The sequence below is a fragment of the Myzus persicae genome, unplaced genomic scaffold, assembly GCF_001856785.1.
Source record: "Myzus persicae strain clone G006 unplaced genomic scaffold, MPER_G0061.0, whole genome shotgun sequence".
Lineage (NCBI taxonomy): Eukaryota > Metazoa > Arthropoda > Insecta > Hemiptera > Aphididae > Myzus > Myzus persicae.
In genome coordinates, this window is record NW_019102724.1 from 141696 (window position 1) to 159608 (window position 17913).

The 17913-nt window shown below is 30.7% G+C and overlaps 1 protein-coding gene across 10 annotated transcripts in view; it reads right to left on the reverse strand.

The window, feature by feature from the left end:
* Window positions 1-17913, reverse strand: part of LOC111033023 (polypyrimidine tract-binding protein 2) — a 181438-nt gene that overhangs the window by 125856 nt on the left and 37669 nt on the right. For 6 of the 10 annotated variants that reach the window (XM_022313568.1, XM_022313566.1, XM_022313575.1 and 3 more), the window contains one exon: window positions 2141-2291. The gene's annotated coding sequence lies outside the window, so the exon portion shown is untranslated. Of the gene's footprint in view, window positions 1-694; window positions 1220-2140; window positions 2292-15839; window positions 15921-17913 lie in introns of those variants that run through there. The other 4 variants (XM_022313567.1, XM_022313571.1, XM_022313569.1 and 1 more) reach the window with 4 other exon arrangements.

Sequence of the window (17913 nt, forward strand, 5' to 3'; positions counted from 1 at the left end):
GATAAAAAATGACCCATCGCCGATTGGACTAAACGGGTTTTTAACCAATCAGGGTTTTGTTAATTTTCCCGGGGGTAAACGATGGTGCATTATAATGGTGTATGACACGTCACCACGAAAATCGCACCCGTCCAAAGGGCGCGAATATTGAACGGATTCCGGCGTCCTCGTCGTATATACCAACGCAATTACTCGCACTATTTACCATTTAGGTATCGTTTCCTCTGTACATTTCAAATAAATGTATACATACATGCATGTGCAATCATGCATTGTACATTTGTACGTCACGCGGACCCTATATACTCCATGCATTGTGCATTGCATTATACGGTGCGCGTCGACGATTGTTTGAACATAATAACACAAATAAAACAAAGAGACAAACCCGAGTTCGGTGTCGTCGCACTCAGGCATCGAATAAAAACAGTCACCTGGCGATCGCCATCAATCGAATGCCCCCGCCATCCCAGCGAAACAGAACCACCCCGTCAACAGTTGCCAACGCACCGACTCCTTCAAGTCTCCGGGTCACTCTTTTTTCGACGTATGCTATAGGCATAATACCAAAAAGGATCACGAGGGCATTATTTCATTGGTACAAAGCAGAGTAGTGACGACGAAGAGTAATTATAACAGATTAGAGCAGAAAAATAGCCGGGGGTGATTGGACATTAAAAACGGGAGTACTTACTTACTGACACCGGTGGATCTGGCGAGCGACCAGATGGATTTCGAAGCGACGGACTGTTCTGCAGATAGGCGAAGTTCGGCCGCGGACGATTCGTTTTGCCGTGGGCTCTGTTTGGACGCTAACGAATCGCGACGGTCGTGTAGGGGTGAGAGGAAAATGCACCCGAATACAGCTGCAGCAAACACCCCGCCGAAATGGACGTTTCTTCGTTTATTTCGCGCGCGTTTTTTTTCGATTTCTTTCGCGTTCGCTACGGCATGGCTCGGAACACCCACCGGATAAAATATATCTGTATTCGAACGGCTGTGCGCCTATATGATTATTCGGATAATGAAAATCGACGAAATGCGAGCGGAGACGCGGATGAGCGTCAGCAGCGAGGAGCAGCGGCGACAATTCGACGACACGCGGAGAGCCACGGAGAGATAGACACGCACACGCACACACGCTGCACTCGCCGACACAACAGACGCGGCTCGTCGACGGGCACGGCGACGCACACGTATATTGTACGCCGCAGCACAGAGCACACCCTACCAATTCGTCGTAGCCGTCGCCGTCGTCGTCGGCGGCAGTGGCAGCAGCGGCGACGGCGGACCCCACGTCCCCCCACCACGTACGACGGCTGTGACGTGTTCTGTACGCGCGTTACGGACGGTGCCTGTGCGTGTGTACAATTATTTTTTTTCTTTCGCAGACCGTATATACATATTACTATTATTATTATTATTATTATTGTATATACACGAGTGTTGGTGCCGAGGCTTACGTGTGCGTGCGTGCGTGCGTGCTTGTTCGGCCCGAGAGGCAGATGTGCGCCACCATGAAACCTGCGCGCGCGCGTGTGTGTGTGTGTATACAGGGAGAGCGGTATGCGGCCCGCGGTGTATAGGTATATGCTTAATGGTTAATAACGCGATGTTATATTATACAGAGTGTGCAGCGACGGCGTCCTTCCTCGTCGTCACCCATAATAATAATACAATATTATATAATTAATTATTATTATTATTACTATCGTTGTTGCCTTTACACCGCCGGCAACCGGCCGAAGATCTTAATGGTATTATAATAAATAATATTATAAAATATTATAATGATTTGCGGACGATAATGACGTGTTAACACACATGATATTATATAAAATGTAAGCCGCGATATAATACTATACTGTCGTCCGATTACTGTCTGTTCGTCGAAAATCGCAAAAATCGCGTACGGAACAAAATGGATCACAAGGTCACCATTCTATAAGATTAATATTTTACGTTATACCGCGGGGATTGCAAAGAGATATTATACAATCGTATATTATAGTAATAGTTTATTGTATTGTAATCATTATAATATTATTGCGTACCTAAAAATTCCCTCCAAGATACCAGCTCACTATTATAAAGCCGCATTATCTCGTCGTGTAAACCGTGTACGTTTTTTTTTAATTACCTGTGATCGACACGATTTCGGTAAAGCTGATCGGCAAAATCTATACTTCAACTGCATTATATCGACATGGTAGCGACGTTTCTCTTTCGATTACTTTTCATGAAAGAAGCTTTATTACATTGACGGTCAAACTAGTGGTGGTTGAACGACTCTGCAATTTTTCGAAAAAAAAAATACATACTATTAAACATTTTATCAACAATAAATTAATTATATAAACGGTTGGAATATACCAAGGGTGGACCACCGTATATTCCTCCCATTTTCCCGATGCAATACGGCTAAATTATAAAAACTAGTTGATCCACCCTGAACACAATTAAAGACAAAATAATTCCATAACCATTAAAACTGGATTTAAACACATAAATGAATAATTTTTAGTTTCAATCTTATGCGTCCAATGTTTATATTTTTCATTATAATTTTTAAAAACGAAAATCCATAAAAAACGTGAATAATTTATACATTCAAAATACGTCCATTATATAAGAATTCATATTTCATATGATTCAATATCTTATGACTTATACCATAGATACAACGGTCCATATTCCAGTTAAATAAAAAAACTTAATTTATTTAAAAAAAAAATAATATTCAAATCCTAAACAAAATCAACCCATAAGTATTAGGTAGTAAAATGTAAATAATACCTATATGTCATAAAATAATAACTGGCCAATATAAACATTTTGTATCTAAACTAAAAGATAAACAAGTATTCAAGTATATCAACTAAAAGAAATAACACAGTATAAAACAATTATGAATAAAAAATCATTAAAATCACATTATAAAATTAACACTTATAAAATCTAAGAATTTGAATTACTTACATTACATTTTATAAACAATGATTTATTTTAATTTTTGTTCCGAAAACAATAGATGTCGTGAATAGAATATACACATACATGTAAGATTAAGTACAATAGCAGTGGTATCCCGCGAGTACCTATTCCAACGCCTTTCGATTGTTGGAGGGACTAAATAGAAATTCCATTACTATAATCATAATTAAAAATAAATCCAAACACCGTGAGACAATATTCTACTGTATATTAAAGACAGTAATCACATAATAAAATATTAACATGAATGTGATAATTAATTTTAAAAACTGTTAACGCATTCGGGCATTCCTATAATATACATCGTTCTCTCGGAGTTTAACGCCGAAACTAAACTAAAAGGCATTGTGCACTTCCACTATTGCGTATTGCCTAAAAGGATTAAGATATTTACTTAATGTTTGTGTATATATGTGAATGTGAGGCGTTTTGATATTATTTATAAATGCATATGTACCATTTTGGTAAAGGCTATATAAGCAGTTGGCGAAAATTAATTCTGTTCGAATGCTCTCTGCGGTGGATTTACGGGTATACGGAACTTTCACAAATTAAAATAAATACATCGTAAAAGAAATCTTTTGAAGAAAAACGATAAAAATATGCATGAAACAATAGTTATTTTAATTGATTTTTTTGAGTACTTATAGTACCTAAAATATATAACTTGGGTAATCAATATATTATTTACTTTTTTAAATTTAATAGTTAGCTACCTATTATAATTATTGGCATAATTCCGAAAATTCGAAGCAGGTAACCTGATAAAGAATAGGTTGTTGTTTTAATAGTACAAATTCCATCGTACAATCAGATCAGTGGATTAAAGGACTACCATTTATAGATTATATACAACATCAATAATCACATTTGATCATTTAATAGGTAAGCATGATCGAATAATTATAATTGTCACAATTGCCATTTGACTTTTGCCTAATTACATTAATAATTATAAACAATAATAACAATAATCATAACTAAATCTATACTATTTATATTTTGATAATAAATCTAGAAAATAAAATAAAAACTGCAATTACGTTGAAATGAACTATCATATTTGACAAGTCGATACTGTTAGACAATAGTATCACAGATCACAATGTTTTAAAACAACTCAATGGAATAAAACATTATTTATCACGTTAAATAATAATATTGATCATTTTAACTTCTGAGAACGGCGACTGAATTTAAATGTATGGGGCTGTGTTTATTATTGGAAATATTGTGATGCACGTGTTTAACGAAACCATATACATTATACATAAATACAAATATACCAACAAAACACACAAATTTAAATTTAAAAAAAAACTGGACAGTGTATATTTGGACGAAAGTTAGAATCAATTACTATTAATCTAAGGATATGCAAGTAAATAAGACATGGCGATATTTATTTTAACAATAATCATTCTTTATCTCAAAAAGTATTAAAGATTTTTGGAAAAAAAATTAGTAATGATATAGAACATTTTTCAAAAAAAATTAATTTTAATTATTTTTAGCCTTCATCAATGTCTTAAGTATTTACATTTTTAAATAACAGTAGTCATTTTTAATTTCATACTCCAAATATTTTTTCTGATATTTTCGAACGAGTAGTTAATTAGTTATAAGTATTTTAAGTTTGAAGTAGTCGAGAAGAGTGGTGAGTGGCACAGGGGGAATGCTAGGCAAAATGTTGGCCTAGCAGTCCACTCATAAAAACTTACTTATAAGCTATAACTATTTATACATCAAAACTCTCAGAAACATATTCTACTTAGTAAATAGTAATATAAAATTTAAAATGTAGGGCGTACTGCCATTAAAACATACTACATGATTCTTTTAACAGTCGTTTTATCGTAAAGTATAAACGTTTTTAATTTTTCAAAATGATTTTTTCTTAAATTCTGGTCTGTAGTAACTTCGAATGATATAAAAATAATATTTCATAATAATTAAATATTATATTTTTCGATATAATGAGCATTACTATTAAAGTAAGCATGTAGTACATAATCTGCAGCCATGGTTTTCCGACAATATCGAAATTCGAGTAACCCTTTCTTTCTACTATCAGTCAGTTTCTATATACGAAAAATTATAACCGACCGTTGAATGACTTGAATGCGAATAAAAAAACGTTTTTACTCTCACCGTAATAAATAGGTATATTGTACTAAAATTGTTTACATATTATAATGAACGAGCGTACAGTATACAAATTCACATTGAACAAAACATATTTTTCTACACAACACATACATAGTTGGTTGAATGATGGTAAAATAACAATTCTATAAATTAATGTTTTTTACTCCATAATATACGTATTAGAAGCGGTAACTACTGACGTACCTATATATAAGGGGATTTACCAATGTGAGGCGGCTTATCGAAGGCCAATTAAAGAGAACGAAATGAACCGAGGAATTACGCGATGGCATTCCCTCTGTAACGTTTTGATTTTCGGGTTTAGCAGTCACTAATTGATCCTGCAGGTCGATAGGATTTATACATCAAGAGTGGAAGCAAAAAAAAATCCTCCACCAGACTAATGGATGGGTTTTAATTTTCGTTTTTATTATCTTTCGAACTTGGGATGACAGTGCACTGCAGTAGGTATGAATGATAGATTACTCGGGGTAAACAACATTTGACTGCCAAAAAATAATTATAGTTACAAACATTCATTAACCGTTAAACTAAGCTTTTACTGATTTTTTTTAAGAGTTTTAAAATATACTATTTTTTTATAATTTCAATGAACACTTTCAAATAATTGTAGCAATTACTGTATACCATATTTGCTTCTCCAAATATTATAATCTACAAAATTTTACAAAATTAAAGTAAACATTTATACGCTTTTGATACTTGATAGAAATCTCGACAGTATAATAAAAAACTATAATTTCAAAACTTTTCCACGCTTCAGAACATCTCAGATATGATGTAAATTCTATTAATATACAATTTAAAACACGCATTTATGTGTGTAATCAGTGGTCATAACTCTTTTGTTTAAGAGAAACTATACCTTACTTTATAAATTTACAATCAACCTAACTATATCAGCTCTGAATCCTTGTGGTATACATTGTGTTATACATTGTGTTCACTTTTGAATAACCGAATCACTTCAAAAACCTTTGTTTTGAAGTTTCTCATACCGTATAATCCAAAATGTTCTTATCATGTTATTATCATAACAGAGTCAATTCATAAATGGTTACACAATTTTAGTCACAAAGTAACCTTGTTTATAACTATTTTACATAATATTATTATAGGTACCAAAATATTCACAATCATATATTTAGTATAAGCTATAAGCGTGTTAGTGACTTATAGTGATACTTATTACATAGGTACATAATTATTTATTTATATATTAAGAACTAAATTATACATTTTTAATAAATCATCTTTTTAAACTAATTATTGTAATACGTAGAAATAATTCCTTTTATGACGCTATAATAATACAATTTTACTAATAAATAAAACATTATAATTTAAATTACACTTCAAAAATCAAAACCTTAGTTAAAATAAGTAGGGATGCTTAGTTTGCATCCATATATATACATATTACTATATATTGGTATATGTGTAATTTATAATACATTTATAATATAATATCAAATGAAATACAATCATGTTTAATCAACAGATTAAAAATTGGTCACGCCTTATACACTCACGAACATCTAATGAACAAAAATGAACAACGAAAATGCACCTCGCATGCAACACCACAACTACAGTTAAAATCCCCTGCTAATCGAATGCCTCCTGACGAAGGAGACTGATGTTCTCCTACAATCTATTTGAAATACTCGCACCCAACCGAAACTGATCCAGAAAATATGACATATATACGCATAGATTAATCATATTGTAACTAAATTAACGTTGAGGCGTATATAGAAATAAATAAACACAGAAAAAAAAACAATTATGTTTGCTGGAATAATTAAATAACGATAAAAACAGTGTAGGTAAACCACTATAATAGACACTATTATATGTACATTTTTTTTTTTTAAAAGACTTTTTAGAATAATACGATTATAATTTGTATTATCCCACAGGTTAAATTAAAACCTTGATTAATCATTAATGGCTACGGTAATACGGTTATATATTATATGTGCACATAAGAATATTATTTAGTGTACACCTTCTCTTGCACGAACAAGCACAAAAAATATATGTAATATAATATATATCCTATATTATGTATATTATTATACTATACATATAATACACAATATCTGTATGATCGACTTTTTCCGTTACTAAAATATTATATTCCTGGCGACTATATTCTATACAACATTATGTACAACTTTTAAAACAAACTTAATAATTTTTCCAGAGACACTATAAACACTGAAACAATGAATACATATTTAAAAATCAATTTTAAACTGTATCACCATATTAAATGCGTAAGAAAGACAAACTGCAATAATTACTTACTTTTAAAACGTTTTAGATTATCATACCTACATGTTCATTATTTTTAACAACATGGGTAGATACTTATTTTCTCAAAAGATATTGGTTTTTAAAAATGTTATTTTGTAACAACTTTGAACTGAGTAAAAAAAATATGCTCAAAACTTTAATACTTTTAGAGATGTAAAGTATAACTATTATAAAATAATCACAAAATAATTATTCATTATATTCATTATTTGTATTCTAACCACCTCCGTTTAAATAGTAAAAAGACAAAAATTGTCTGACATTTGTCCCTCCATTGACATAATAAAACTTCATACATAAACCAGTAATAGCCTTGCCATCCCTCAAACTAAATACTAAGCAGATCATTTAAAAACAAATCTCAGTTTACTAAACTCATATTGCTGTATTTCTCGGCATATTATAACACTGAGCCAATAACCATGAATAGGTTTGGTACTACGATTTGGCTAATCATTCAACAACATTTGACCATTACAGGAACATAGTCTTAAAATATCATCATGTTACCCCCATAAACAAGTAAATTAAAATCTTCAAAAAACAGATTTTTACAATTTTAACATACCAATTAGTCCAAATTACAACACTATTATATTTACTCAAGTATTTAAATATCCATTCAATATTTGTGTTTATAATATCATAAAATATATTTATATTATTATTTACCCATATTATGCAAGGGTTATATTTTAATTAAAAATCCGAGTTTTGTATGCCAAGGGAGCAAAACGTAAAAGTATTGGTATTTATAGTAATTATAATATGTACATATAATGATTAGTTTAATAATATATTATGCTTAATATTGTATTCTAGAGTGCATAATTTAGGTGGTTCAACCATACTCCTATTATATACATATACCTACTATAGTGCTTGAGTACCTAGAAGATTAATATTACGTGTCGCCAATGTCCTTGATGTGTGAAAGTGTGAGTGTGTGTATGTGTGTGTTACCCAGATACCCTAACAACAACAGTCGTCACATCCAGCGGAGTCTAGTAAATAAGTTATAAATTACGACAAACGAGAGAGAAATAAATGGACAAACGTATTGTTATTTGAATAATTATGTTAAATTTGTTAATTACTCGGATTCTAGAGAGGTTTCACTACAATATTGCAGTGTTTACAATATGCGCTTAATATAAATTATAATACATCTTAATACAGACACCCCTTTTATACACCACTTATGTTAGATAAGATGAATGGGATTTCTCTGTGGAATGACCGATAGCGTGTCTAATGCAAAATCGTAAAAGCTATATACATTATATAAGTGATGTAGTTTATTTAAGAAATAATTACCATACACTTAATTTTTAGACTAGAAATGTAAACGCGTTAAAGCTGGAAGTCTGTAAACGGCACTTTTTTTATCGTTTTGTATCGAAAATAAAATATATTTGTGAAGATTATATATTTTTTATCCTGATTAAGCTTTAAGTATAAATAAACGACTATTGCGTCAAAGATTTCCGAGTAACTATATAGCCTGCATAGACTTTATAATATATAAGGAGTCAAACGTAATTTAAAAATCTCTACTATTCAGATATTGTTCGACGCAGCAGACAATTTTTTTTAACAGCTTATTAAATAAGATTAATTTATATAAATTATATATTTGTGTTTTATGGGCCTTTGAGATAGTTTTTCTGATAGGTGGATATACCTACGTCCTACATGGTTAAGTAGATTCTGATTTACTTTTAAATTGATTTAAATCTGAGGTTCATTTAAACCATTTGCTCGAAACGGAATTAAAGTTCGAACTAAAATAATCCTACATTAATGTAAAAGCATCAATTGGACCCTCGTAAAATTATTATTAAGTTCGTTTGTATATTATTATCAAAAACTACTTCAATTAAAACCGTTGCTCCAAATAAATAATCGTAATTTCATAAAATAATTGATTTTTATAAATTTCTGTATACTTAAAGTAAACATATTTATGTGTGTGTGTATGTATTTAAATAGGTAAAACGCATGTTGCATTTTTTTTTTTTGTATACTTCTTTTTAAGAAATTGTTTTTTTTTTTCAATAATAATAATTAGCGATCATATAAACTTTATAAATATTATTAAGGTAACATAAATAACACATCAAGGAATATTATATCATACACATTATGTCCAACCAAAACTATAACCAATACCTACTTTACAGTGAAAAAAATATTTAAAACCATTTAAACTGAGCGTGTATAAAAACATTATTATAATGGTGTGCACCACTCTTGGGATATTTACCTTTTATCGTAATATATAGTTATGCATATACCAATGATGCATGTGTCATCTTAAATGTGTGTTGTATTGTGCTGGAATCCCACGGCGCCTAACTATTGTTGATTACTTTACTACATTTATGATAAAAAATCTTCACCCCGCAAAAAATGTATTGAACGCCGAAACAACAGTCTACGTTACTTCGAAAGAGCCATGTATTGCTAGTTGTAGGTCATCGCCAAAGTAAAATATATTATACTCACATTTCATTTTATTATACTTCAAATCGTAATCGACACAACTAAGTGTCTAGTCAAATTTAACATCAAAATCCCTGTTTGGTATTCATCCACCACAGATACATCGTATCAAAGATAAACTGCAACGTTTCATAGTTACAAATTGACCAAATGTTTTATCGACTTATTTAGTGTCAAAATTAACATATTCGCAGATATCATATAATACACCTGGTAATATGAATATTATATAGTACATATGTTGACAATAGTGATTAAGAATTAAACGAACATTTTAACCAACACTGTTACATTGTACTTCAAACAAATAACTCAACCATTATTTACAGAGATTACTGCAGCTATAACAATAATTATGTTGATACATGTATTATGTTATACTTGCATTTGGATTTACATACATGTTAAATAAATAATCGAATTAGTTCATAAATCTCTGAGTAATAATTTGAAAATATGAAATATGCATCAACATTGCGCCTAAATCTTACATTTTATTACGTTTTTGATTTAAGTGCTCGAGACGAACAATCCGTTATCCGCATGTATTATTGATATTAAATATTTTATACAGGCATAAAATCACCTTAACTAGTTACCTGTATTCCTCAAGTTTAAATATTAACAGCCTGAGGTTCTGATATAACAAAATTAAGTGTACAACAATATTGTTAGAATTATTAATATTCTTAAATCAAATAAGTCTGATAAAATTATCTAAAAAACATCAATTATCTCGTATATGTACTGTCTACATATACATAATGAAAATAAATCAATTGAAGTCCCTTATTTAAATGTAATATAAAACTAATAGGTAAATAGTATAGTAAATATTAAGACCTATACGATTGTTTAATTTAAATAAAATTATAGTATTGATTCCATTTGCAAACTGCAATACATGTAAACGTAATATTGTATACGAAGTACACACAGATACGAAATCATTAGCTTGGTTATTATAAGATTATTATAATTATTATAAAACTCTGTAACCTGGATTTTAACCAGAAATCGGATCCTTTATTTTAACAACAATGTATTTCAACTTAAAGGTCTGCAATACTACTAATGTTATACGACTTCATAATATAATTTATTGAAAAAACTAAAATGCCATTTAAAAAAAAAAAATGTTTTTACAACATTTAATTATCAATAAATAATTACTAATCATGCCAATTAGTACCGAATGATATAAAAAAGCAGCAAGAGAAAGTCAAACGTCATATCCATTACAATGCCAATCAGACAAATTTTAACAATTACAACAGGTAGATAATATTATAACAAAACAAACCGAATACTTTAAATTTATAATTATTATAAATTCCGAGCGTAAAAAATAAGTGAAAATACCGCGCGTTCAAAAGTAAACGAAAACTTTAAACTTCAGTAGGTATTTTGAAATTCTTGGCAACGTAATAAAGCAATAAATGTACGTCGGAGTGTATAAACACAGTTATGGATAAAATAAATTTAATAAACAGAAGTAACGATTTACGTGGCTATCGTATAGCAGTGTAGCTACAATTTTATTCTTGGGTGGGTTTTGTATACAGACTGTATTTTGGTAGCAAGACGATCAGAATATTATGATAATAATTGTTTAGAATAGAAGTTTCTCGATGAAACGCAGTCTCGATATTTCGTAACGATAATGACAATTTAACGTCGACGACCTATACGAGAAAATCCTTCGATGTGACACTTTCGACGTCGACGTAAATGCATTGTAAAACGATAATATTACATAAGTAATAATATTAAATGTACCTAATGTAACACGTACAATGTACATATAGGTTGATTCGACGTCCGCGAAATGTGTCCACCCACTTTGGCGTAGCGACTCAAAATCTCACCGATATTTTGCGAGTTAGGCGCGTTTATGAGCTACAGACGAAATAAGAATGGGTGGGCCAAATTTTGGAACGGGCAACGCAGTGCGTTACGGCTCATATATTATATAAAGTCATCATATTATTATGAGATGCATTATTACCGACCGATACCATGTTCAATGACTGACTCGGCATACCACGGCTATAGGACTGGTACCTGGTTGTACCATATTATTCCAAAGCGATTCGTGAAGCACTAGTGTATACGGCGAAATCCCGTCAATAACTTAAAAGAAAATCTTACGATAAAAAAACTCAATCAAAATTTGAAAAGATACCTATCATTCCTTCGAGGAGTTTTTTCAACAAAAATTTCAGTTACAATGGACAAGCTAACATATACATTCATAAGCTACAGGGATTAAATATCTAAATAATATCGTCAAAGATCGAGGTATACATTTTTTTCTATTAGGGTTGGTGGGTGTGAAGCTTTTCTTTCTAATTGGGACCCATTTTATTTTTGCACCTAACTGCAAAAATCGTAAATCAGAACCACCTAATAGAAAATCAATTGTATGTACGTACCGAGAACCGACACGGAGACCATAACGATAATAATAATATATGGTGTGTATTACAATATAATTGAGTGTCACAAAATAGTATATTGTGTGGCAAGGGCGGGATGTGAGCAATTATTCAGTCACGGGCGAGGGCTGCAATTCGCCCAAGACTGAAATTGCCTTCCCGCACGAGACCATACATACTATTTTTGTCACGCCTCAAGCACTCTGTTTTATATAGAACAGCATGAGAAAAACCACCTACCAGCTAGTACCCATCATATATATTTTAATCTAATTCGGCCACTATAAGATGACCAGGGGATTTCTATCTGTACCGCCCGCTGCATAGCGAGATTCCCACTTTACCGCCTGGCGGTCGGAAACAAAAGATTTACAGCCCGTTTCGTTTCGGGACGAAAAATTAAACTTTCATTGCAGGTGACAAAAAAAAAAAAAGCCGTCAGAAATATAATAATATATAACAATACTATTATACGTCTATACGTGTATTATTATAGGAATGAGTATGCAATAGACTAAGACGCTAAAACGATAATATTAAAAAATATTCAACTATTCAATATTATTTTATACCGACGTTTGGTAAAATATAAAAAATATATATAACGCGTTCATTCAATTATGTTCGTCCGACTACACAGTCATAATATAATAGTAAGCCTATTTTCAAAGTAATTTAAACACACATTCTCAACTTAAAAAAGCTACCATTATTTTTCGCTGTTTTGAGTGGGTGATGTCTGACTCGCGAGCATAGTAACGTTATCGTAATATGTAACCGTTTGAAAATTATTATTATGGTGAGACTTATAATATTTCACTTTTGGAGTATGGGTGTTAGTACTATTATACTATAAGCACAAGAAAATCATAACGTTAAAAAGCATTAGAAACTTAAATCTCGTTCATAATCAAATATGAATTCAATTTTATGATAATTATTGACATAGATAGTATAAATAAAAATAAAAGTTAATATACAACCTAACCTGTGGACTGTAAATATAACATATTCTGCAGTTGTGATTAATTTAAAATAATTTTCATAAGGAAATAACTATGGACAAAATAAAATACAGTAGAATCATCAAATTTCTATTTTATTAAAATTATATAAATCATCTAGTCATTTCCTGTTATACTTTGATAAATACTACTATTATTATTATTATTATTATTACTATTAAGATAAGTTTAAGTACCTAACACAATGCTAAAATTGTAGTAAAAATGTATTATGTCATGGATGAATTTTCCTTCTTCGTAAAACAAAAGAAAACTAGTAATTCAACTTAATTAAATAAATAATTCATACCTAATTTAACCTCAAAAATACAATATAAAACATTATAACAGACCTATACGTTTTCAGTTGAATTACTACTGTAACATGACTGGAAAGAAAATGCCAGTGTTTAGAAAAGATACTAATTTATAAATTTCAAGCACATAGGATTTTTTATTATATCTATGAATTAAGTTAAAAAACTAAAATCCTCGGGAACGACTAAGAACAACATAGTTTGTTTACACTACAACTACAGTTATTAAAAATGAGTATTAAAACAATGGTATAGAATACAAATACACAACTATATTTTACACATATTATCGAAAATTACTGTAGTCATGATTTTTCCAAGGGTTCCAAGGCCAGAGTTCTTTAGATAAAATTAAAAACATATATTATTACATGTTATACGTCAGTACATTACACAAATAAAAATAGAACATCGAAATTAATTTGATTTGGCAATTAATCACTAATTATTATCTATAATAATATATAGTGTACATATGTATTACAGACTGAATACATTAATTAGAAATACAAGAATGCATTATGTTTAGACCATAATATATGATATTTGTAGATATAGGTAGGTATTATGTAGGTATGGAAAGACGTAATAATACTTTTTTGTATTTCTTAGTAATTTATTCAATTTAAAAATATACAGTACTCGTAATTATCGTTTTATTTAATAAAAAGGATTAATTACAAAATCAAATTAATTTCGATATTATGTTTTAAATTTAATAATGCACGTACAATGTACCTGATAAAGTGTGTTTTTAGTTTTATCTGAAAAACCCTAACTCCTTTATTATAATAGCACGTAAGTGCCTTCCATTATAATTTTAATATACATTATAGCAAGTAAATAGTAAATAATATGAAAAAACCAATAAATTCACACACTGAATTATACCTCTCGCCTATGTACTTTTTCACACATAAATTCAATAACCAATCATTTAATTTCCCTTCTCTCTTCAGCTGCATCCGTGTTCGATCTCGAAATAAAAAATTACTTTACTAGGCGGTCCCGGATTATTTTAGGGCTTTTATTGTTCTTAATTAACATCGTCGACAAAGACCATTAGTAACAATTATTTACAATTACATTTTTTAAATTTAAATTTACTATTTATTTTACTGTACAGATTTGTTTTTGTTTTAGGTTTTATTCTAGTTGAATCCAGACATTTTTTTGTTAAGTACTAAACTAAAATGTTAAAAATTGAGTTAGAAAAACAGTATTTTTAACATTTGATTTTTACCATTTTTAATATTTTTTTGTTTGTATTCCATATTTGTATTAGTTATCTAAAATAATCTGGGACCCAACCCACCCGCTTTTTTTCAGTTCTAAATGCACATAAGTGTTTAATTCATTATCTCTCTCCCAAATTATTTTCGTCTAACACTTCTTCAATACGAGTATAATCTTGTTTATGACTATACTATACCATTACACCCTCATTAATAAAATTTAAATATTAAAATTATGTTTCAATATCAGTTATATATGCATTACCTATTTCCATTATTATTATTAGTTTTCCTAAATGAATAGTTTAATATGTAATAATTTGTTTATATTTAAAAGTGTACCTAATTGTCGAAAGTAATGGTTTTATTTACAAGCTTACTTAAAAATAAAAATAAAAAAATAATTTAATAATTTGGTAATCGAGTATAGTATACTACCTACCGTAAAATATGACATACCTGTCATATTATTTTATATGTTATATTTTTGTTTCATTTTATTACGAGAAGGTAGCTGTGACTTGAAAACGAAATAGCAGAATTAGCTTAGTATACTGTGTGGTGCATCAAATGCCTGCAGTTCCAAAGATTGAAACATTTACAGCAAACACTCGTCACTATATTATAATCTCTTTGGAGATGGAACTGTTTCAATGTTTGATAAGCGTAAAAATATCGGTTCAGATGAATAGATCAAATTGACAGTCACTATATTTCAGAGTAAACGTAAATATAATAGCAGAGGATGATTGAGGAATGGAAATATAATTAAAAATGTAGATTACGATGTATCAAGTGATACCAACAATATTGATGAATAATGATCATTCAACTCAATAAAATGATGGTACTCACATTCAAGGGCCCTGGGCCATGGATTTTTTGTGTGTATTCTAAAACTGTTGATATGGCTCAAAAGACGATTTTTGAAATTTGTCAAAAAATGAGCAGTTATGCCTTGAAAAAAAAAAAAATACAGAATGAATTATAATTAGGCACAACTATTTATTCAGATAAATAGTGATTATATAGTGCCTTAAAGTATGTGTTGTCATCACAATATCACAAGACAGTGAATCGTTCGGAGTATTTTATTGGTCCTACAGCAAGCACACAAACACAAACGATCGAATGTACATAAAGACATGTCAAAACTAAATTTGGAAATTAAAAACATAGGAGCAACAAATTTGTCAGATGCCGTCAAATAAAAGAGGAATAGTGGCGATCCAATAATACACCACAATCAGATTTATTTGAAGTTTTCTGGGATGACGTAAAAATACAAATTATACATAACAATGTACCTAAAACATTTTAAAATACTTAACAATGATAGTCATAATTTTACTGATTTAATTAATATACAATTTTCATTAAATGTTTAAATATTATTTTGAACTAAATTTGTTAATTATTGTTTTAATTTTTTTAAAGATTCTATTCTGTTTCATATTTAAGGTTTTATTCTCACCGGCAATAAGCATAAATTGCCGCTGATAGTTGTAAATTTTATCTACGAGTAAATGTTAGACAAAACACTTCTGAACAAATTACACTTATGAAGTTTTCAGAAACCATGCGTTCTACATAACTTTAAAAGATTATCTCGAGGAAATTTAAAATACTAAAATAACACATTTGATATTTATCTCAGAAACTGTTAATAATAAAATTTTAAACAATGGATTTATACTGTTTGGACGTGCATTCAAGATTTTCGAGTCATTAGCCAAAACGTTTTATTTAAAAACTACCGTTTTACGTTAATATCAATTAAACTGATTAACTGTTGCTTATTCACAGCGGCAAAAAGCTAATTAAGAAGTCCTTGAACGTTGTTAGAAACACAAAGTAGGTACACAGTTTTTGTACACACAATTTTTAATTCAGGTAATGACGATAAAGGATATGTATACATATATATATATTTCTTTTGACGAACACGGTAATATAAAACCAAAAGTTTTTGACGTTTGAGAAAAATGATGTTATTAAAAAAAAAAACTCCCATCACCGAGCCAATCGAACGAGCTACTAAATATATGTTTCACTGTTTTCAGGTGTAAATACCAACTCCTCCCTCAACCGACATAATATATTTTTCTCCTCTTATCCATTTACAATATTTTGTTGATCCCGACAGACGTTTTTTTTCGTTTTTTTTTTTCAGGCGGAGAGGTTTATGTAAAACTGGTGCACAAGGATCCCCGAGGGAGAAACTGCCGCTACCACCACCACCATCGACTATCCCGACCTTTGCCCCTCCCTCCGTCCCATCTCACCCACGGATATATTGCCAGTGTCTAATGGACTCGGCACCGGCGAAGAAACTCCTGGCAGTCAGATATTTTAATAATTCATAAACCGCTAATGTCCAGGAACCCAGCTGAACGCATTACCTCGCCGTCGTAGCGCGGCAGCAGCACAACTCCCTCCGCCACTCGAGGGATGGGCAGTGCAAATATGTTTCATAGGAAACTGTTAGCGTTTTGCTATTTTTTTTTGCATACAGAATAAAAACATTTGTAAGGATCAAGTATATGCGATAATCCTATGTCCGGCGAAAGCGTATACGGCGTGCGTGTGTTTGGCACGGCTCAGCACCCGGGGATCAACTATATATAGGTAGATATCTACGTATCTGCTGCAACGAGGGAAAAATTCCGTTGGCGCTTCGCAGTAAATACTCGCTTAATCCTACCTACTTTAGATATGTCCACGTAAATCCCTTTCAGCAGAGGTCTTCATCGGTCAACGTGTCAATGTCCACGTTTCCTATGTTAAAGCACCGCGCATGTAGTTACGCATCACTGCAGCACACACGATCAACCGTATATACCTATAGGTATACCTATCGTACACGTGGCGAGTGTACTTATCGATAACAATGGTCAATGTTTATGATTTTTTTTTGTTTTACAGTCAA